The sequence below is a fragment of the Pteronotus mesoamericanus genome, unplaced genomic scaffold (assembly GCF_021234165.1).
Source record: "Pteronotus mesoamericanus isolate MK-2021 breed Mesoamerican mustached bat unplaced genomic scaffold, CSHL_Meso_final contig_68, whole genome shotgun sequence".
In the NCBI taxonomy this organism is placed as follows: domain Eukaryota; kingdom Metazoa; phylum Chordata; class Mammalia; order Chiroptera; family Mormoopidae; genus Pteronotus; species Pteronotus mesoamericanus.
Window position 1 is genome coordinate 5,254,032 of NW_026555234.1, and position 22,682 is coordinate 5,276,713.

Here is a 22,682-nt window from a genome sequence, read left to right on the forward strand (position 1 = left end):
CGGGCGGGGCTGGGTGGTGGGGCCGTCCAGAAGGGGGGAAGATGGCTTACCAAGCCCTGGGGGTGGGGTGCAGGGCGGGGGGAAATAGTCATAGTTCTCCTCTGGGAGTGCTGAAATGAAGACATCTATTAGAAATCTGAGGGGAGGAGATGAATAAACAGTCAGCCAAGAGGCTGCAACTTCGTGGACACCCTAGGCAGGAATGCTGCTTTGGAATCCCCAGTCCTAACAACAGTACGTACAGCCCCAGGGCAGATGCAACCACCTAGATGGGTGTGTCGATGAGAAAAGACAGAGCTGAAGACGAGGCTTTTCATTTAAAGGACATCAAGAAATTTCCCTTTCCCTGTGAGCACCAAACCCAGCATCTTCCCCTTCCCCAGGGTTAAGGACTAGTAGAAATGTAGTATAACTGCTGCATGCCATTTAAAAACAAGATTATGCAATATTTCCTAGATATGAAATTATAATGAAAGATACCACAAATAAATATGTGTGTTGTCACCATTTAAGAAATAACGCTTCCCTCCCCAGGAAGGTCAGGGAGCCGACCGTAGGAGGGGGCAGTCTGGGCTTGCACCCGGGCCTTCCCGACATTTTACATGAGGTTCATCACAGCGAGAAGCAGATCTGCGGGACCCCGTTGCTACAGAGTATCCCAGTCAAGCACAGATTTGCTCAGTCATTCTGCCCAAGATTCCTCCTAGGGACGCTTTAGAGGACAGAGAGATTCTGCTTTGCTGGCTCAGTTTTCATGAGTTGCGCCTTCAGTGCTGTTAGTCAGCTGCTGCTGTAGCCACCCCAAAAGGAGAGGCACGAAACAACAGTGATCTGATTGATCTTATAGGACTGCGTGCTGGGTAGATGCCTCTTCTTGTCTGATCTCTGCTGGACTTTCAGGCTTCAGGGTTTAGCTGTGAGCCACGCTGGTTTCTGGATCAGGGGTCTTCTCCCATATTTCTGGCAGCTGATTGCTGTCCGCTGGGATGCGTTCCATGTAGCTCCTCCTACCATGGAATCTGGTTCGGGCTCATTCTTATGGCAAGTTTAGGATCCCAAGAACAGTAAGGGGGTAAGCCCCAACAAATGCTTTAAACTTCTGCTTGGGTTATTTGTCTAATACTACATTAACCATAGCAAGTCACGTGGCCAACTCAATGTCACAGGATGGAGGGCGACGCCCCACCAGGCCGGCCACAGAGCAGCGTGGACTGCATGCAGGCACAGGGAGATTGTTTTTGTGTGGCGAGTTTCGCAAACTATAAAAATTGTCATTTGCTATTTTTGTTTTAGTTGCTATTTCACACATTCTAGAAATAATGAGGTTGTGATAATCCTTTCATGTAAACATGCCTTCTGCAAAAATTCGGAGATTGCTTTCTTCAAAATGTCTCCTGTGGAGGTATTACAACCCCTTCTGGCTTCAGTTACGAAAAGGGCACTTTCCAGGCCTAGTGTCGATGGGTAATCTCACCTCATTATCCTGAAACCAAGTTTTCTGTGTTGCCTCAAATGTTTCTGTCCCTTCATCCCTTCCTGTGCCAAATATCACAACAGGAAATAAAACGTACCTGCTCTCTGTCTGGCTGTGACTTGCGATTTCACTGACTTAGGCTCACTTAGGGACTTCCTTAGAGTCAGAGTTAGTAACTTCTCTAAGTCTCTAATAATAAAGTTAAAGTAATTGCCTCTAAACAAGGGTTATATTTTTAATTATGCTACTTTCTTGATTGTTCTGGAATTTTAGTTTATTCAACTCCTCATTAACTAGAACCTCCTACCGTATTACTATAGAACGATAAAAACATCTCCTGTATATTTTACAAATGCCAGGAAATTCATATGTGCTTTATCCTTGATATATCCACTTACGAGGAAACTATACCTAAGAATATATATCAATTGTTTTAAAATCAAAGATATTGGCTTCAAATTCAGCTTTTCCCAATAATGTCGGAGGCAACCTGTGTCAGCGTCACAAATTGTCTCTCGAAAGGAACGCGTTTGTTACGGGGCCGCCTCCGACACTACCGTGAGCATGAATGAGACCCTGTGTGTGAGAAACTGCAAGGTCGTGAGTGAGAGAGTCACCGTCCTTACAGTCAGCGTGTCTCCGTGGGAAACCGCAGGCACGCATGGACGTGAAAATTCGCAGAGTTTATCATCAGCTCAGCCACTTTCCTGTTGGAGTGAAACAGGGAAGAAAAATAAAGAAAAAAAGATAAAGCCTGCCATACACTGGGACTGCCAATGATTTACATGCTAGGAAAGTTGACTCTCAAATTAGTGGGAACTCTATCTTTAAAAAGTTATATTTTCAATAAAATGAAACCAATTTTTCAGTCCTTGGATGAGAACACTTTCCCTACAGTAGATTTCTAATTCTTCATTCCTTTGAGGCAAGATTTCTACCCTGAAACTTGATAATGGGTCAAGAGCCGAACAGGGCAACATACACATGTTCATGTTTAATCACATGCCTTTTTTTTTTAAATCCCACAAACCAAAGGGAGTTCATGGGAAAGGATTACCTCACGGGTAAAAAATACAGCTTTCTTTACATTGATTTCTGATTTACCACTGGCTTCAAGCCTGGGAATGAACAGAAAACCGTCCATCCCATCTGTCAGACGCACCTAGCACAAATACGTTCTTGTCCATTAACCATTCATGAGCACCTCTCCAAAGGTACATTGAATTATTCATGCACAAATACATGTTCAGGAACTCTGCAACTGTGACTATTTAGCATCATCTGGTAGGGAAATATGCTCTGGCAGCTCAAGAATCAAAATTAAAAAATATTTCGTACCTAAAAAGTGATTTGTAAAATAAGGAAAAAAGTTTAGATTTCTACTATCAACGAGTCAAGATGGCATCTTTGCTTCAGTTTGAAGAATATAAAATTCACTAATTTCAATTGGAGCTTATATATATGTGTGTATATGCATGTATATAATATATACATTAAAATGTATAAAAGTATACACTTTAATACTTTTATACATTTTAATAACTTTGGCCAGTTAATATTTCCTGTGTACCTTTTTAAAACAAACAAAACTCCTCTATCCATTATTTTCAAAGTAGCATCTCTACTCTTTTATGAGTCTAGCAAAAGAGATCATAAAGCTAGTAAAAAAAGAGAGAAAATAATTTTGCTTATACACACTGCTGAAAAAGTATTGCTAAGTCTTTTTTTGCCAAAAGCAGTCATTTAATAACTTCAATTAAACTTTAAATGAACTTCAATTGAGAGCCTTCCTGAGGCCTTTTACTAAAGGAACCAGGCAAAGTATCATAGAACAGCTTTTCTTTTTCTTTCTTTCTTTCTTTTTTTTGGCTCTTTCCGACCAAAGAGCAAATAAAGTGATTGACATTCAGTGAAAGAAGCACTCCCTTACCTACAACAGGCAACATTATTTCTCAATAATTTTTGTAATTATTTTTGGACTGGGGAAACATATATTCTCAGTAATAACCATTACATTGGAAAACTGCTTATAGATTCTTTTTTTTTTTTTTTTAGTAATTTAGGCTGTGAGTTATATTTATAAAATTATTTTTGCCAGAACAACAAAAAAAGAATTTCTAGCTGCATGTTTCATTTTCAGAGCTGTAAATATAGAAAGATTGACTTCTAATTTCCCAGGCATGCATAGAATTTAGATGCTCTAAGGAGCTGGACTGAATGCATTCATATTGAAATTAGGGAACATAATAAGGAATTTCACCAGCTCCCTGGTATTGACAAGGATGGAAAAGAAGCAGCAAGGGAAGAATCAATGTCACTGATGCCACTTTGAGGAATGCAACACACCAGCGCTGGGCCACGTTGGGGAGAGACAAAATCCGTCCTGAATGGAGGCACGTGGGCAGAGTATCTGCACCTCATCATGCGTCTCCACCGAGTCCATCTGCAACCTGCAAGCTTATTCTCCTTGCAACGTTCTTTTTATAAATTGGTGGCACTACAGGCAAAGGCAGGTCCCCATCCGTTACTAAAACACACTTTGTCAAGTTATGCCATTTTTTAAATAAGGCCTATTTCCCTTAAATAAGCCTCTTGCCTCCCTGACAGAAGGAGTCCTACCTACCATGATAAGGACTCTGGGTGCAGAAGGTTCTGTCTACCACCGTGGAGTGTGTGCATTCACAGAATCGGAGTAACACAAAGACTGCTTTCACATTCGGAGTTTTCAAAAACTCATTACTGAGGGTATTTTGTGTGTAAGCTAAGAACTGAATCTTTTTATCATCTTATTTAAAGAAAGGTGTTATTCAGTTCTCCCAGAACAGGGACAGTGCATTGCATACAGTTTTTGGAGGCTTTATTTGTTAGAGTCGTTTTAGGTTTAAAATAAAATTGAGCATAAGGTAGGAAGAGTTCCCATATACCCTTAGTCCCCACATGTCCACTGACTCTCCCATTGCCAACATCTGTCACTAGAGTAGAACATTTCTTACCAAGACACATTGTGATCACCCAGAGTTCATTCTTTTTCCTAGGGCTCACTCTTGATGATGTACAAGATATAGGTGCTGTATATTTTCTAAATGTCAGGAAATTTATCCTGTTATGACCACTTATAAGGAAATCATACCTAAGAAGTTTATATAATTTGATTTAGAATCAAAGATGCTATTTTTAAATTCAGCTTTATCATTTAAACCTATGTGTGCTTCACATATTCGATAGATAAAACAATGCTGTTATATTAATACACATCTCAAATGTTAAATTTTATGGGTTTCTACAAATGCATAATGACATATATCTGTCATTATAAAATTATACAATTATTTATGCCTTGAAAATACTCCATGATTTTCTTATTCATCCATCCCAGCCCCAGTGCCTGGTGATGGCTGACCTTTTCCAGTCCCCATAATTTTGTCTTTTCCAGAATGTCAAATAGTTGTAATTATAGAGTATAATTCTCAAATTGACTTCTTTCACTTAGTGTATGCATTAATGTGTCTCCCTGTCTTTTCATGGCTTGATAGCTCATTTCTTTTTATCTGTGCATAGTATTCCCTGGTCTGATGTACGATAGTTTATTTATCTATTCGCTTAACTAAAAAACATCTTAGTTGCTTCCAAATTTCACTAATTATAAATAAAGCTACTATAAATGTGTATGCAGTTTTTTGGTGTGTTTTCACTTTTTTGGGGTAAATACTAGGAGCATAAATTCTGCTCCTACGGTAAGATTATGCTTAGTTTTATAAAAATACCAAACTGCTTATCAAAGCATTGGTACCATTTTACATTCTTACAGACAGTGCATGATAGCTCCTGATTGCTCCACATCCTTACCATTTGGTGTTGTTGGTGTCCTGGGTTTTGGCCATTCTAAACAATGAGTAGTGGTACTTCATTGTTGTTTAACTTTGCATTTCCCAGGTGACGTATGATGTGGAGCATCTAGTTATATGCTTATTTGTGATATTGTGTATGTGTGTGTGTGTGTGTATAATGTGTACTGTGGATGAAAAAAAGAAGTACTGAAGTACATCATGAACTCCTAAGTGAGCAGCAGGTCATGATTGACAGTCACTCCCAGGCCTGTGACTTCCTCACGAAAGGTTTTTAAGCAGGCTCTGCCCACTGTCCTCATGCCTGCAGGTTGACACACCTTTGAGATCCCAGAGGCAATATTCCTGGAAGGCCTAACCACCCTCAAGAGAGCATATTACCTTGTTAACTATTGTATAATGCAGTCTCTGCCTTGTTTTCGCCCTCCTTCATTTAATTTTCCTATGGTTCCTCCTTAATTTCAATAAACTAAATAAATTTGTTAACTAAAATATCAATTTTAGTTAATTCCAAAATTGGCATATCAATTGTAACAAATGGACCACACTATTATAACATGTTAATAATAGGAAATGCTCTGTTTGCAGTGGTAGAGGTGAGGGGTTATAAGAACACTCTGTCTTTTCTATTCAATTTTTGTGTAAGTCTAAAATTGCTTTAAGAAAAGCAATTCTGTTCATCAAATCCTACCAAATAATTCACCAAAAGCAAACAATAAACAAATAAATCCATCATGCCTTAATGACCTGGAATTTGAACAAACTGATCTTTGGAGAATTTTCATATCATTTGTAAAAGTCTTACATGTTATGGAAAGTGAAGAAGCAATTAAAATTTTCATGGAATACCACTCTCCACACATAAGTGCCATTGTTTTTGATAAATGCCCAAGAAATGAATATCGTATATTTCTCAGGCCACTATTTATTTCTAACCTTTAATCAGATACTATCTTGTCTTACTTCCTGGAGTGTAAGTGTCTTAAAATCAAGGACTGCATTTCACCTGAAGTTCATTTCACAGAATCCTGCATGTTGTCTCTGTTCCACTTATTACTCTATTAAGGAATTCACTCATCGGTGGGCTGCCCCTCTCTAGGCACGCCTCTGGGCTGCCTTCCTCTCTGAGCCATGTTCGAGTTTAGGATCCGCTGAGTAAAACGGAAGTGGCTGGATAAAGAAAGCATCGTGATTGTCTCAGAATGGCTGCAAAAAGTGGGGACAATAGAGCAGGAACAGCAAGTCCAGCGGAATCGGACCCCAGCCCTCTGCTGCCCGGACTGTGGCCCCCACAGCTAACTCCGCTGCGTCTCAGTGTCCCCGTCTACAAGACGGGTGATTGTTAAAGCAGGCACCTCATCTTGCACGGAGCACATTGGATGATTCTCCGTTCTTTATCTCTGTGCCATTTTTTTAGCTGACCTAAGAGCTCTAAATCTTGCATCTGGGTTCTTGACAAACCAGTTAAATAGGTTCATTTTGATTCTGCACTTCAGTTTAAGCTGCTCTTTCTAACTGAACAAGCCCCCGAGTTGAAGGCTTGCTATTTATAAACAACACGACTCTCCTTTTTTTTTCCAAAGAGACTCTATTTTTAGCTTTAGCAAGATCACCAAAATTTTATTTCTGCTAAAATAAATTCATGTGGCAGAGAGTTTTTTGACTAAAAAATGAAATGCAAAATTACTTCCTGAACAACAAAAACCTGCATATTTTAATTTTTCCTTAAGTAGTTTAAAGGAACTTAGATAACGAAGCGTCTCCTGGAAGGTTAGATCTGGGAGCTGGGCTAACATACAATCTCATCCAACTCCTGTATTGAAGGATGTGGAAACTGACTAGCAGAGAGAAGCAATGTTCACGATCAGACAGCTCCCTGAAAGCAGAACTACGGCCAAGTGCTTTACTCTGCTTTAAAGTAGACAAAAGGTGGGATACGTATAAGTATGGTGTTACTTCGAAATTTTGTTTCCATGGGGACAGAGAACTAACAGTGCATGGGTTCTGGTCATGGTAGGTATTTCTTTCTGTGTAGACATTCTCTGTTCTAAGTAAATGCCAGACCCAGGTTTCTGCTTGCCTTATGGGAAGGTGTAGAGCAGTCTGGATCTAGTTAATGCCACAAATATACCCTCAGGCTGCTCAGTGAAGCTTTTTACCATCATTTGAATGGTGTGTTCTAAGATGTAGGTGAGGTGAGAGAGAAGACTGTTCTAGCTGAATGAGAGAGAAGACTCTACAGGGTTCTTCTGAGCTCACTCTGCTCTACCGCTGCTTGAGACAAAGACTCAACTATTATTAGTAGAGGCTTATAGTAGAGGGTCACCCTGCCTTTTATTTGCCTTCTTATTCTCCCTGATGGCTCTGCAGAGAACAGGAGTAACTGACCAACTCAGGATATTCCTGTCCTTTAAGCCTGTGGACAAAAATTGTCCACCCTCTTAACAGGAGACCAAGCTTAAATTGCATCCCCCAAAAGGATCCCCAGTAAGGAAAACCTCTAATGTACAAGACACTACTCGAGCTGTGTTAGATACAATCTTTCTAATCTTCAACAACCCTATAAGAAAATAAAGTTTGAGATTAAAGACTACAATCCCAGGTCATTAGACTCTCAAGTCTTCTTACTTCCTGACATTAATAGATGAAAACAAAGGCGGGAGCTGAACAAAACAATACCTTTTATTTATCATTCAACCAACACCATCAATGACAACTCAAACACACACTTGTAAAGATGGCGTTACTTATGTTACAGTTGCAAGAATTGAGGTCCATGGAAACTGTCTGAGGTGCTCAGAGTCTAAGAGGTTATCTGAGACACAAGGGCATCTAAAGCTCAGGGATGGCACGTTCCTCTCTAAGTCTTCCCATAGCAGCCAGACTCTATATTTGGCTTGAGAAATGATTGATGCTCCCTTTGAGAAAATGCTTTTTAAAGATACACTCATTTGTTCCCGGGTGCGCCTGAAGTTCTGGGAACGCACCAGAAATAGCGTAATTAAGTGGTGCCTCAAAGAGTCAACTCAGGGGAAACAAGGAGGTTATTCAGATTCTCCCTCCTGACCTTGCTCTGACCTGGAGTAAACAGCAACTTTCTGTAGTGACCTCAGATGGCAATGAGAAGGAAGGGGGGGCTATGAGTAAGGTGTCCTGAATCCCAAAGCTCCCCTGACCAGGTGGGAAGTCCATGAGCAGGGCAGAGAGAGAATGCCCAGTGGCTACCAAGTCATGTGATTGGAGGAAGCTATGGTCAACAAGGGAATGTATTCCATCAGTTACTTTAAGGTCAGTGGAATCCAGGCTGTTCATTCTGTGTAGAGTGTTATTACAATCGACATCAAGGAAACATATTTACTAATTAAAGAACCAGGGTAAAATATGAAAGCTTTACTCATTTCCTAGGTAGTTAATTTTTTTACAGATCTTTACACGGTAATGCATATTATTCTGTATTCTAAGTATGACAATTAACTTATCACACTCTGTATCTGGGTTCTGTCAGAGACACAGGCCTGCGATGAGTCCTGTGAAGAAAAGAATTTATTGTAGGGGTGAAGCCGCCCATAACTGTGGGCGATGGTGAGGAAGTCGAGGGAAGCTTGTTGCCCCGGTATCGGCAGTAGAGCTCATGTTGCTGAAGGTTAGCAAGGACAGCAGTAGGAGGAGAAAAAAATGCTAGATGCAAAAGTGAGGACAGCAGGGAAAAACTGGAACCTGTAAGGAAAACCCGAACGCAGGAGGACAAACTGAAATCCATGCCTGTCACTAGCTCCAACCTCAGCAAGGCCGGTGGCCGGCAGAAGAAACTGACGTCTTTTTCCACAAGGTTAGAGGCTCACCTGACTTCAGACTTGTAAAAGCTAAAAGAGAAAATCCAGCAGAAGGCAGAGGGTATGTCGTTTTAGTGCAAAATTAAGATACTGCTTTTGTCTCAAAGTAGCCATGAAGTCAGTATATCAGCAGCAATGTGCAAAAATTGCAGTGGCTTTGGTCACCTTAAACCAACTTTGGAAAATGATAACTGAAGCTCCATGTCCGCTTTCCAAATCGTGCTCCATTTTTCTGTGTCAAACCCTAAGCTGGACTCCTACAGGAGGGGGAATTCTGGAAAGGTCTGATGTTAGTTAGTAAGTACGATGTAACAGAAGGTCATCTTAGGCTGTGACCTCCCACAGGAGATCCTGCTTGTCTTATTCCTTTTCATAAGACTTTAATGTGCATAACCTTGTGTCTGGAACAGAATAGAAACTTCTAGAAGTTAAAAAATCAGCCCCCAAAGCATTTGACATACAGTTGTGCCTGTTATACCCTGTGCTTGAAACTGGAATCTATTTCTGCTTGACCAATAGAGTGTGACATAAAACATTGGGCCTAAGGAAAAAAGCACCTTCCGTTTCCTGCTTCTTAGAACGTTTGCTGTTAGAATCCAGCCATGCCGTGAGGAAGCCCGAGCTACGTGGTAAGACCAAGTGCAGGTGACCCAGCCATCAGGCTGCAGCTGACATCCAGCAAGTGCGGGGGCTTTGCAATGACTGAAACTTTCGCCACTGTCTAACTACACTTAATGCAGAATTCTGAGGGACAACACTAAAATAATTCCAAGCCACGGTATGATACAATTCTTGTGAGATATTAGCAGTAAGTAACTGCATTTTGAATTTGGGAGTACTGTCCATAATTGAGTTGGAATACCAGACCTTAGAAATGTATAAAGAAGACCCTGCCATTCTTTATGCTCTCCTCATTGGGCAGGTCAGGAAGGGACTCCTTCCCCTAAAATGAACTCTGTGACTGTTCATTCATTTACGAGATTACAAGAAAAGGGACACTTTGGCAGTTTCAGGTTCAGGCTGTAAGAAGCAGGCCATTTGTACTTCCTGCTTTTGAAGTTGTTGCTCTGGTAACCCAGGTAGTAGCGTGCTGGGAGGGAACCCAGATTACGTAGCAAGGCCATGGGTTACAGCAGACAGCCCCATCTGGGGTCCCAGCCAAAGGCCAGAATCCATCACCAGACACAGCGATGAGGAAGCCTTTGGCACACTTTCTGTCTCACTCACTGTCTAGGGTGACCACATGAACCACGCAGAGAAGCGAGAACCACAAAGCTGAGTCTAGTTGAGCCCCAGAATTCTGAGAGGTAATAAAAAGAATGATTGTTGTTTTAAGTCTTAAGTTTTAGAGAGATTTATTATAGTAGATAGCTGAAATAACATTTATCAGTGGCTGATGAATAAGTGAAATAATTAATGATGAACTCAGGAGAATTTTGATTACTGATCCTATTTTGTGGAGTGTTTAGATATTTGAAGTAATGTCCTAGTGAAGAATTTGAGTACTCAAGGCTTCAAGGATGTAGTTTCTAGGATGCAAAGTTAAGTAACCTTCTTTAATTTTCCATTTCAATCTTCTTTTTACTCTGTCATTGAGAAGTAGTGCTCATGATGAAATAAAGCACCGATTCAGGATTTTATTTGTCATTATCACCATAGCAATATAGACTAGTTCCCCATTTTCAATGCTGATAATGTAATTTGGATGCTGTGGAAAACAAATAACACAAATGAATAGCTGGATTTACAGAATAACCATTAGGTTAATAGATACAAAAATAACTTATATGGCTCATTCTCATTTTTTTCTTTTCTATTTAAACCAAGGCAGGACAATACATGCCTTTTTCTCTTCCTTTTCCAGGATATAGCACTTAAAATATGGTTCCTTCTTCAAGGACTTGATCTTATAATTAGTGATCGAGGTAAGCAGGAAATAGGCTCATACAGTGCCTTGCACAGGATTTTATACTGGACTCAGAATGAGGAAACCATTGTCCTAGAACATAGGTTGGCCTTTTTTTTTTTTTTTTCCCTGTAACAAGTCAGATAGTAAATAATTTAGGCTTTACAGCCCATATACTCTCTGTTGCAACTACTTAGCTCTGCTGTTGTAGCATGAAAGCAGCCGTAGACAATGTGAAAGTAAATAAATGGGCCACGTTCCATTAAAGTTTCATGAATGAAAGCAGTAGGCCAACTGAACTCAGTCTGCAGGTTGCCTTTTGCTGACTCTTGTTCTAGACCTTGCGTTGTGATTGGTCAGGTGTGGACCGAAGGATGAATCGTGCAATAGCTCTGAGCTTCCTTTTTATTACTTATAAAATAGGAATAGTGATAGAAGCATCCCTGAGCCCATCGGTGTGAGGAGAAGCTAAAGAAAATACCTGTGGACTTTCATTGAAATCTCTAATGTGCGGTAGCAATGCTGTTCGTTGCCACAATTATATCTTTCCAAGTCTCCTGGCTCTGTTCTCTTAGCTCCCTTGCATACTTTTCCTGAGAAGGTGCAGTTCTTTCTTCTCATTGGGGTCTCTTGGTCTCGATAGCCTGAACAGTCATCTTCACTCTGTGGTCCATGGTATTTCACAGGTTGTCCCTTGCTGACCCTACTATCTGAATTAGCTGTCACCACCATCTTCAATATGCCCTGCTTCTTTTGCTTTGTAATACTTATCACAATCTGAAATCAGCTTTTTTTATATCTTTGCCTCATAATTATCTGTCAGTTCCATTATGATATGAATTTATTTAGTCTCTGATTTGTTTAGTAGTCTCTCAGCACCTAGGAATGCGTTTGCCTTGTATTGTGAAATCAACGCATATTTGTTGAGTGAATGAAATGAATGAAACGCACAGTAATATCTCACCCTGTGTGCAAATGTCCAAGTGCGGCCTTGTACCTGGCCTGACCACTCTCATTTTCAAGATCTGGATTAGACATTTAACTTGTATATTATTCAACAAAATACAGACGAGATCGGGCGTGTTCAGGGTGGTATGGCCGTAGACAACAAAATACAAATATCTATTATAATATGTAGGATTTTATGAAGACATCATCAGAGATTATTGAGAATTCCTTGACTATTGCGTGGGATCTATATGCCATGCATTCAATTTGAGCACACTCATTCACAGCGCATTTTATGTAATACATTGTGGAATTCCAACATTCGCTTTCCTTTCCTTCCTTAGCTGAGTGTGACTGGAAATTGCACTTTCTCTGCTCTGAATAAACATTTCTCCTTTCATCATTCCAGGTATGTTTATTCATGTCCATGTGCTCTGGGCTTCTCTCCATTTGAGATGTCTGCCCGCTAATTCCAGGGCCCCAATTATACCATTTACAAAAAGTGTCTCATGTTTGCTTAATTGGATTATTACAGTTCACTTTACAAGGTCAGGTCAAGGGCCTATCTGCCCAGTTTACCTACTGATATGTTACGGTGTTCGTCAACTGCCTGGAGCATTGTGGTTGTCAGTCCTCTCTGTCCCTCCCTCTCTGTGCAGGGGGCTGCTTAGGAGTGGGACTGAGGTTCAAGGACTGCTGTTTTCTATGGGATGCACACTTGCCAAATTGAGTAGAAGTTGAAAGCAGATTGCTGTCTGCAGAGAACCGTAGACCCCGCAGCACGGCAGGGCACTCGGACTCTCACTGTGGCTGAAGCAGGTCCGGATTTTACTTGGAATCCATTTCAGCACCAGCACTACGTGGGCATGAAATCCCAGCATTCATCCCATGTTAAAGGAACCTAACAGGTGTCCTGCAGGACGCAGAGGAATAGTGAATGACAAGGGCCAGCTTCAGGGTCATTTTTAGATAAGATTTTTTTTTTTAAGCTCGATTCCTAAAGGCTGAGTAGGTACAGAGCTTCAGCAAATATAAAGAAAATCCTCTCTGTACTTTTTCCATCTTGAAATGGAGATGATACAGTGCAAAGCCAAACATTTAGGGTCTTATTTTACAGGACTGTGGGGGAGACGCACTGAGTCTCACACTAACTGTGTCTGAGTTCCACAGAGTTAAAGACTGTAATGCGAATTGTCGTGTCTGTTTTCTCTGTGCTATTTTTCTCCTCCCCTTTGTCCTTGAATTAATCTGGCGGTGCTCTCTGAAAATGTGGTAAGAGTTAAAGCGTGAGAATTTGTTTGGGCTGGCTTGCCAAGCAATTTAAGAACCTTCTTAAGGATTTTGAAGGGTAACTGGTAGTCACTGACCCATTTGAGGCAGTAAATTACTTTGTCAAATTTACAATTGAAAAGCTACCTCTGGCTACAGTGAGGGAGATGAATTGCAATATGCTAAGACTAGAAGCAAGGAGAAGATTCCAGAACCTGCTGCCTCACTCCCTAAGAACCATAGTGACTGAAATAGGGCACAAGGATCCTGAGGAGAGGGTGGGGAGAGACATCAGGTTCTGGGGAAACCTTGCAGGGGTGGCTCTTGAGCAGGGCCTTGTGCCTCTCTCAGTGTGGCCTCTCTTCAGTGTGTTCTCCACTCCCGCCTCTGCCCACCACAACTCTAGCGCCCCCTGGTGGGAAGGGGCATAGGAAAACCAAACCGATCATGATCTGATTCTGGTATCACAGAAGCGGGAATGACCTTGAGTCTTTGCTTGGCCCAGGGAATGAGGTCAGATACCCACTGACTCCTCAGGGCTGCTAGGACTCAGAGCGTGGAAGGCACTCGCAGGGGCACACCCTCTCCATACCCAAGTCTCGTGTGCTTTCGTTAAACATGGAACCTGGTGGGAGGGCAAGTGGAGCCAAGGTTGGTGCTGGGCACTCCCGCCAACTCCCAAATTCAACCCCACCTTCTAGTTTCCTTAACAGTCATTGGGAGCCTGCCACAGAATGGGGTGACGGCAAGACAGAAACTGAGTCACATTTCTCAGAGCAGCTGACACACAGATGGAAGTCACAGACCTCAGGATTCAGCTCAGAGACAGGGTTGAGCTATGCGATCCACAGGTGGAACATGCTGAGTGACTTGGCTCCGCATGATGACAGAAGGCCCACCCCACGGCTCACTACTTCAGTTGTGACCAAGGGCTTCGAGTCTGATTTGTAATCACCAAGGTCTTGGGTAATATACATATTTGACTTACCTGTTTCAACCACGCATGCTGGTAAATAATGACATCCTAATGACAATGGCGCTGGTAGTACAATAGTAATGAAGAAGGACAGGAAAGGGATATGCTGATGAGCAGGTTGCAGGTAACTTTGCTCGCATTTCTCCACTCCCCTATTTCCTGGATGGCATGCGATGACGTGGGAGAGAGGAATGTGCGTTTACCCAGCTGGGTCTGATTCTTACGTTACATATTCATGCTTTTTCCACCACGTGTTCCTTAGGAGCGAGTCAGCAATGTCTTCTGTGCTCAAGAAAAGAAGAAGCAATCTGTCTGTACGTTGGAGGGAAAGCTGGGTGTGTTGGATGAATGAGAGATAACAACGTTAGTCTTTAACTGAATACTTGCCCAGCGGATTTTTGGAGAGTGATTGGAGTGTAATTTTAAGTGCTGACTTCGGGACTGACTGTTACTAAAACCAGACTGGTAGCCTTCTGCAGGACTGCTCCACACTTTTGGGGGTAACTTTCATGTCTGGTAATGCAACGGATTGCCACAAACTCTGAATTAGAGCAGATACTATTATTTCCATTTTGCAGGTGGGAACAATGAGACTAAGACAGGTAAGGGAATTTTCAACCAATTAGTAATTTTCAGAACTGAGACCATGGCCAAGGTTTCATGGAAGTATTTTCACTTCCTGTCTGAGGCTCTGCTCCAGAATCTTGCTTCTCAGTCCTGGAGGTTTCTTCCTCTACGTGCATGGGTTATGCTTAGGTTTCTCTCTCCCAGGGCCATGCTGCCCCTGGGAAAAGCAGTCTTTAGGACCTGTACATGGGGATTTTTACCCAAATGTCTGTTGAAGAATTCTCAGTCAGAAACTTAAGCCCTATTTCAGAAACCAACTCCGCGAAGTCAGAGTGTGGAGGACGTGTAGTAAATAAAAAGCTAACCACCAGGCCAACTAAGATTGTGGTCTTGTCCCAGGTCTCTCTCTGATTAGCTCATGTGACCCTGGGAAATTTGTCTGTCTCCATTTCCTTCCTGGTACCTGAGGAAATGAAGTCTCCTCTCCTACCTCACAAATGGACGGGAAAGCATGCCTGGACTACTTTTGTAAGTGTGGTGTCTTACAGGGAAAGATCTAGGGACAAATAAGGGGCGAGCTGCACAAATAAGGGGCGAGACAAATAAGGGTCTCTCTGTCTCTTCCCCTGGATGGCGGCTATTTCTCTCTTCCCTTCCTTAGTTCTCATGTCCCAGCATCAGGAAGAAGAGGCCACAGCTATGTCCCCACTTCCACCAGGCGAAGGGCACAACTCCCTCCCCATTCATTCATTCATTCATTCACCATATATTTAATGACAACATTTTTTCTTAAGAACAAGACATACAAAATTAAAAAACAAGGTCTCTGCCTCAAAGGTTGTAGTCTAGAAGGGATATGGTCTGCATATAAATAAGTAACTTCAGAACAGTTTAATGTGTGTGTCTGTGGGTGGGTGGGGGGTGGGTGCATGCACCTCTCAAAAACAGGCTCTTGCGAGGTGATTGGCAAGTCTTTCCGAAGAAAGTCACCCATCTGTGGGATCTGCAGGCAACCTAGAATAGCCAGATAGGACAAGGGAGCTTATTCCAAGAACAAAATGCTGCTGCCTCTCTACCATCAGTGACCACGCCTCGGTGACAGGTAGGCATTTTCTGTGCATGATGACATTGAATTCTCACCAGGAAGTGGTGGTGTGTCCATGGTTTACAGGAAACAGAACAGAGGCTCATTCAGGTAAAGTGATTTTGCCTGTTGACTCAACTGGTGAAATGCCAGGATGGGTAACCTATTCTAGCTGAAGCCCAAGGCCACGTAATTACCACTATCCTCCAAAACTTCCAAGCCCTCCAGCGTTTTGTTTAGAATCAAATAGTAAGAAAGTGGTTAAGCTGGAAATCACACTGAGCTCTCTCTGCTTCCTAACCTTGTGCATTGAATTCCTCTTCTGTTCTGGAAACACATTTGCAAATGACAGAATTTAAGAGCCATCCTCCTGGAGATCATTCTATGGTTTTGCTAGGTCTGTCTAACAAAGTATTATCAACTGGGTGGCTTCAACAGAAGAGATGCACTGTCTCACCGCACTGGAGGCCGGACGTCAGAGGTCAAGGCGTTGGCAGGGTTGGTTCCTTTGGAGAGCTATGAGGAAGAATCTGGCCAGGCCTCTGCCTTATCTCCTGATGGTTTGCTGGCATTTTTTCTTTTGGCATTCTGTAGCTTATAAATGCATCCCCTCCAATCTCTGCCTTCATCTTCCCATGGCATTCTCCTTGTGTGTGTAACTTGATGTCCACATTTCCCTTTATTTAAGGACTCATTTTGGCTTAGAGCCCACCTTACCCTAGTATGAGCTCATCTTTACTAAGTAACATCTGTTATGATCCTCATTTCAAATACAGCTGCATCGTGAGGTGTGGGCTTAGCACGTCAACATATAAATTTTGGGGGGACACAATTCATCCAGCCACCCAGAATTGCTGAGGCATACGATGCATATGGAGAAGTTGCAGGAAATAAATATGTTTTGAGGGACAGACCAGGGCGTATCGTGGAGAGCTTACTGGAGCCTTGCTAAGGGCTTGTTGTCTCTGCAGGGGAAGGAGCGGGCTACGAGTCCTGTGCTGGTGCTGCAGCTTCCACTGAAGTACAAGGCTACTCTGAAGCAGAAAGCAGCCTCATTCATTCCTATCCATGGCATCCATGGGAACCCAAGCAGGAGAACTTGACTGACAGCGATGATGCATGGTTGACTAGGCACCAACCTGGCTGCTGGCCCGCTTCCCCTCTGCATGTAGGATCCTCACCAGGGTGCCGTTCCAGGAATCCATCTGCCAGGCCCAGCACGGGCCACCTGTGTATATTGAATCATTCATTAGCAGGTGTCCTCCTTTCCACTTGCAGAACGCGGTGTCTTGAGCGAGCAAGAACTCACAGCAGAGACGGGGCATGGTGCTTCCAGTGAAGCTGAGAGATGTGAGAGAGACATCGATCAGGGTCAGGCTGGGGGCAAAGAGAACGAACGAGCTTCCGTTGGAGCAACTCCCCAGCTTCGTGTCATCAGGAAAGCACCGCACATGACTGTCAGCTTCTGTCTTCCACAGAAGGCCTCGCTTCCAAGCTGGATTTGAGGCACTATCGTTATCTTCGGAACAGACGCTCACAGTTCCCTTTTTGCAGACGGTTACATATTGGTGCTAATTTTAGGTATTACCAACTTGGAGTTTATCTTGGGTTCCACAAGTTTACATTTAGGTCTGTTTAAAAAAAAAAACACAACAAAAACAAACAAAAAACCCCCCACAACGTGCAGGTGTGTGTGCGTGTCTGTCTGTCTAAGAGAGAGAAAGACTCATCAACTTTCTTAACTCGGAATGCGAGTTATTTCAGATTTTTTTCAATGGATTGCCACTTTTGTGCCAGAATTAAAATGGAACTTTAAACCAAAAAGAACGTACAGAGGAACAGCTGTGCTCGTTTGCTTCTCACCCCATTCCTTCTGCCGGTAACTTTTTGATTGTGATTTTTTTTTTAAGCTATATATTTTTAGGTTCCATGTTTGCCACACTTGACTTTCTGAACCTTTACTTTTATTCATCAAAGAGGACAATGTGGATTGAATATGGCATGTTCTCGTCTTTGTAGGAACTCTGTGGGTTAGCTCAGTCGCAGAGAGATTAGACTACTGAGGCTCACAGAAGTGACTTGTTTCACTGGAGGTCCCTTAACAGATTCAAGGCTGGTGCTGCTTCCCGCAGAGGGTTGCGGGGAGGTGCTCCCTGGTGGAGGCTGCAGGAAGGACTCGGGGTGCGCAGCGCAGAGCCAAGTAGACACCCCGGAGGTGTGGGACCTTCGGGGCCGCTGAGGAGGTTGGAGCAGGCTTCCCGGCCTCACTCTACCGAATCAGAACTTACTGGAAAGGGACCTGGGAATGGGGACTTTCTGCCCTCATGCCGAAGAAGAGGAAAGTTTAAGGGCATGATACGCCGATGGCGGAATGATCTCTAGATTTAAGTCAACTGCGAGGAATTTTGCTCTGGCTCTACTGTTTAGCCCTCCTTGTGTCTCAAAAAGGTTGGCCGGTTAATCTCTCCAGGTACTGCATCTGCATTTGTAAAAAAAAAAAAAAGGACAAAAAAGTCATTTAATTGTAAAGATAACTTGAAATCAAATTTCTGAAAGCATTTTACAACCTGTAATAAAGTTCAAATAATAGCTGTTAGTATTCCTAAACAGTCACGCTTACCTTGGCTTATTGGATCACATTTTTTCCTCCAATAAGTTCTACCGTTTCAATAAAGTGTTTAAAAAGAGAAAAACAAACAAAAAAAGCCTTGGCTGAAACATGGAATAAGAATAGCAGTTAAGAATGAATTGACTCTGGATTCAAAAAGGATTTGCTACGGTCCCATGGTTCCTATGCCTGCTATTCCCTCTCGGTACTTACACTTCAAAATCAAGCCACTTGGACTAGGCACATATTTCATAATAAATACCCATCAAAACAAATAAAACCAAGTCAACAAATATTTTTTTCTTAATGCTACTTCCAACCACAGTCTCATTACCTATAGTCACATTTAACCTTCCAACCGCAGACCCAGCATCTCCCAACTCCTGAGTCAATCTTGGTGAAGCCTGGCCTTTCAGCGGAAACCTTGGCAAGGTGGGGTTTGGAATTATCCGTCCTAAATGCAGAGAAGTGTGTCCATTGTCATGATTACAGCTCCAATTGCCCAGGAGAAGTCCTGTCTCCCTGAGCCCATCTCTGCACCCCTCTAAATGCACTATTCCTATCTGTATGTGTTCTTCATTTCCTTTTTTTTTTCTTTTGTAGTTTTATTGAGGCGTGATTTACGTATATATGATTTGATATATATATATATATCTGATCATAATATATTGATATATTATATCAATATAATGAACTAATCACTAAAATAATTTCAGTTAACATCCATCACCTCATATAATTACAACTTTTTTTTTGTGATGAGAACTTTCAAGATCTACTCTCTTAAGAACTTTCAAATATACACTAGATTAATGTCAACTATCATCACCATGTTGTCCTGCACACTATATCCTCAAAACTTATGTATCAGATAACTGGAAGTTGTATCTATTGACCACCTTCCTTCATTTCCGCCTTCCCTACTCTACCTCTGGCAGTGACCAATCTGTTCTCTGCATATGAGTGTGCATCTGTTTAGATTCCACATGTAAGTGAGACAGTAAAACATGTGTCAGACTTCTTTCGCTTAGCATTATGCCCTCAAGGTCCATCATCTGTATGGCATCGAATGACAGGATTTACTTATTTCTTATGGCGGGATGAGATTTCAGTGTGTATATATACACACATTTCTTTATCCACTCATCCATCAGTACACGCTTGGGTTGTTTCCACGTCTTGGCTATTGTAAATAATGTCACAATGAACACAGTGGTGAAGATATCTCTTTGACATAGTCATTTTGTTTCATTGGGATGAATAATCAAAAGTGGAATTTCTGGATTGTGGGAGTTCTATTCAAGTTTTGCCTGAATATAAACTTGGCTCTGATTTAACCTCCAAACTAGGTCTCATAGTCTCCCTTCTTCTGGGATTTATACCACTTCCTATAGCCCCTGGCATCCCTTAGAGAAGGCACCATCATCGAACGCAGACGTGCCACTTGAAACAGGACGCAGCCTTCCCCTCGTACCTGCATTCTCTGGGCACTTTCCCTAACTTGAGCCTTTCTCAAGTTCTCAGCTATACTTCTGCGCCGGATCCGGTCTCCTCTCACTTACTCAAGGACAGGGCTCCAGAAGTGGTTTCCTGTTCCCCATCGTCACTGCGTTTCCTCTCTATGAGGCATCCACATCAACACAGAAGTAGGTAGTAACTACTGCAAAATAACAAGACAAAAATCTTTGCTCTCTTTATTTCTGGCTACTGGCCCCCTTCACTGTGTGTGTTTATATTAAAACTCTTTACAAGTGTTGTTTTTCCTCACTCCCCATTTTTACTTCTTTTTTTTCCCTTGACCCCTCTGTTAACCCACCAGATCATGAAATGTCAGTCTCCACCCAATGGCCCTACCGTTGCTAAGTCCATCAGTGGATATGCACCCCTCTCCCACATGCCCTGTTACTGCTACAACGGTCCATCTCGCATGAGACTGTTTTCTTTATTTGGACTTCAAGTTTCCGAACTCAATTCTCTTCCTACTTAAACCCCTTCTGCTCCTCTCTCTTGCTGACAGTTCCTTTTCATCACTCCTGTCTCTAAACACTCAAAGACTTAGACCTGGTATTTCTGTCTTTCTGTCCCCCCACCCCGCAAAAGGTTTCTTGTGATATAATTGGCATACTCCCCCGTTCTTGGGGTTTGGGTCTGTGAAATTTGAGAGACATGTATATTCACATAACCACCACCAAAATCGAGATTAGAACATTTCTATTCCCCAAATCCTTCCCCAGCAGCCCCTTGTCATCAAACTCCCGCATCAATCCCAGCCCCCAGCAGGAACTGAGGTCTTCTGTGTCTATGGCTCTTCCTTCTCCAGAATGTCTCTATCAATAGAACTGTACTACATGTTACCCTTCAAGCCGGGCTTCTTCTGTTTGGTACAGTGAATTTGAGATGCACCTGTGTTGTTTACATATGAGTTTTATTGCTAAGATGTGTTAGATTGTATGAATTTACCAAAGTTTATCTAGTCACCCTTTGACATACATTTGGATTATTTCCAATGTTTGACAATTATAAATAATACTCACATACAGGGTTTTTTGCACATATATTTTTATTTATTCTGGGTAAATACCTGTAAGTAGAATTACTGCATCATATCATAAGAGTATGTGTAACTTTATGAGAAACTGCAAAATAGTTTTCTAATGTCACGTCACAGTTTATCATTCCCACTACTCATGAATGAAAGTTCAGGTTGCTCTATACTTTCTCCAGCACATGGTTTGGCCAATTTATTTCATGTTCCACTTGAGATGTGGTGGCAACCTAAGGTTTCAGAGAGTCTCTCCTGTATGTTTTTTTAAGTTTTATAGTTTGAGTTAATAAATATGTACAATTGATTCTGATTTAGTTTTCGTAAGTGGAGTGAGATATGGGTAGAGGTTTTTCCTTCCCTATTAGTATACAGTTGTTCTAGTACCATTTCTTGAATGAACAAACAATTCTCCACTTACTTGCCTTATACATCTTGAAAACAAATTAGCCCTAGATAAGTGGGTTTATTTCAGTTCCATTGATCATATGTCTAACCCTTCATTGAGAGCTTAGAGAAATCTGGCCCATTGTCTATTTTTATACAACTCATACATTAAGAAAGACTTCTACATTTTTAAATGATTTAGAAAATTAGGAGAATAACATTTTATGACACCTGAAAATTATACAAAATTCAAATTTTAGTTCCCATAAAGTTTTATAGGAATGTAGCCATGACCGTTCATTTATATATTATTTACAGCTGCCGTCACATTAAAATGGCAGCGCTGATAGCTATGACAGAAAACCTGTGGCCTACAAACCCTAAAATACTTGCTGCCTAGTGATCAGTTAGGGTAGGACTGACATCTTAACGATGTTGAATCTTCCAGCTCACGATCATGGGATGTTTCTCCATTTCTTAGATGTGCATTGGTTATTCTCATTGATATTTGTAGTTCTCAGCATACGCTCTTACACATATTTTGATTAATTTTAACAATATTTTCTTATGCTTTGATGCTGTTGTAAATGCCATTATTATATAGAAATATTAGAATACTTAAAATATAATATATAAGTATATATTACACATGCAAATGTTTATATTAATTACATATAAATTCTTACATTCATATTTATCTTCCAATCAACCATCTTAAGTTTAAAATAGCATAACTTAAAAGTGTATTTACTTTACCTAACATACCAAACATCACAGCTTAGCCTACCCCACCGTAAACAGGCTCAGAAGACTCTCATTAGCTACATTTTAGGTGATCATCTTGGGTTTCATCTGAAGAGCAGCTGCCTTCTTGCTCATCTCCTTGCTAGAAACTAGAGACGCAAATGGGCATTGCATGGAAATGAGGGGCGGCTGTGAAAACACAATGTCCAAAACCACGGCTGACACCGTGCCCTGCAGAGTGTGAGTCGTTTGTCCTCTTGATCAGGCGGCTTCCTGGGCTCTCAGTGTCACTGCCCCTGCCCAGCAGCCGGAGAGACTCTCATGCTGCATGTCACTCGCCCAGGAAAACATCAAAATTCAAAGCATTACGGATACTGAATATCTATCACTTTCTCACCATTGTAAATCCTAAGTCAAGAATGGACAGTATAGAAAAATAAGGTGTTTTTTTTTTTTTATTAATTTCTTATACCCTATGACCTTGCTAAAACCACTTATT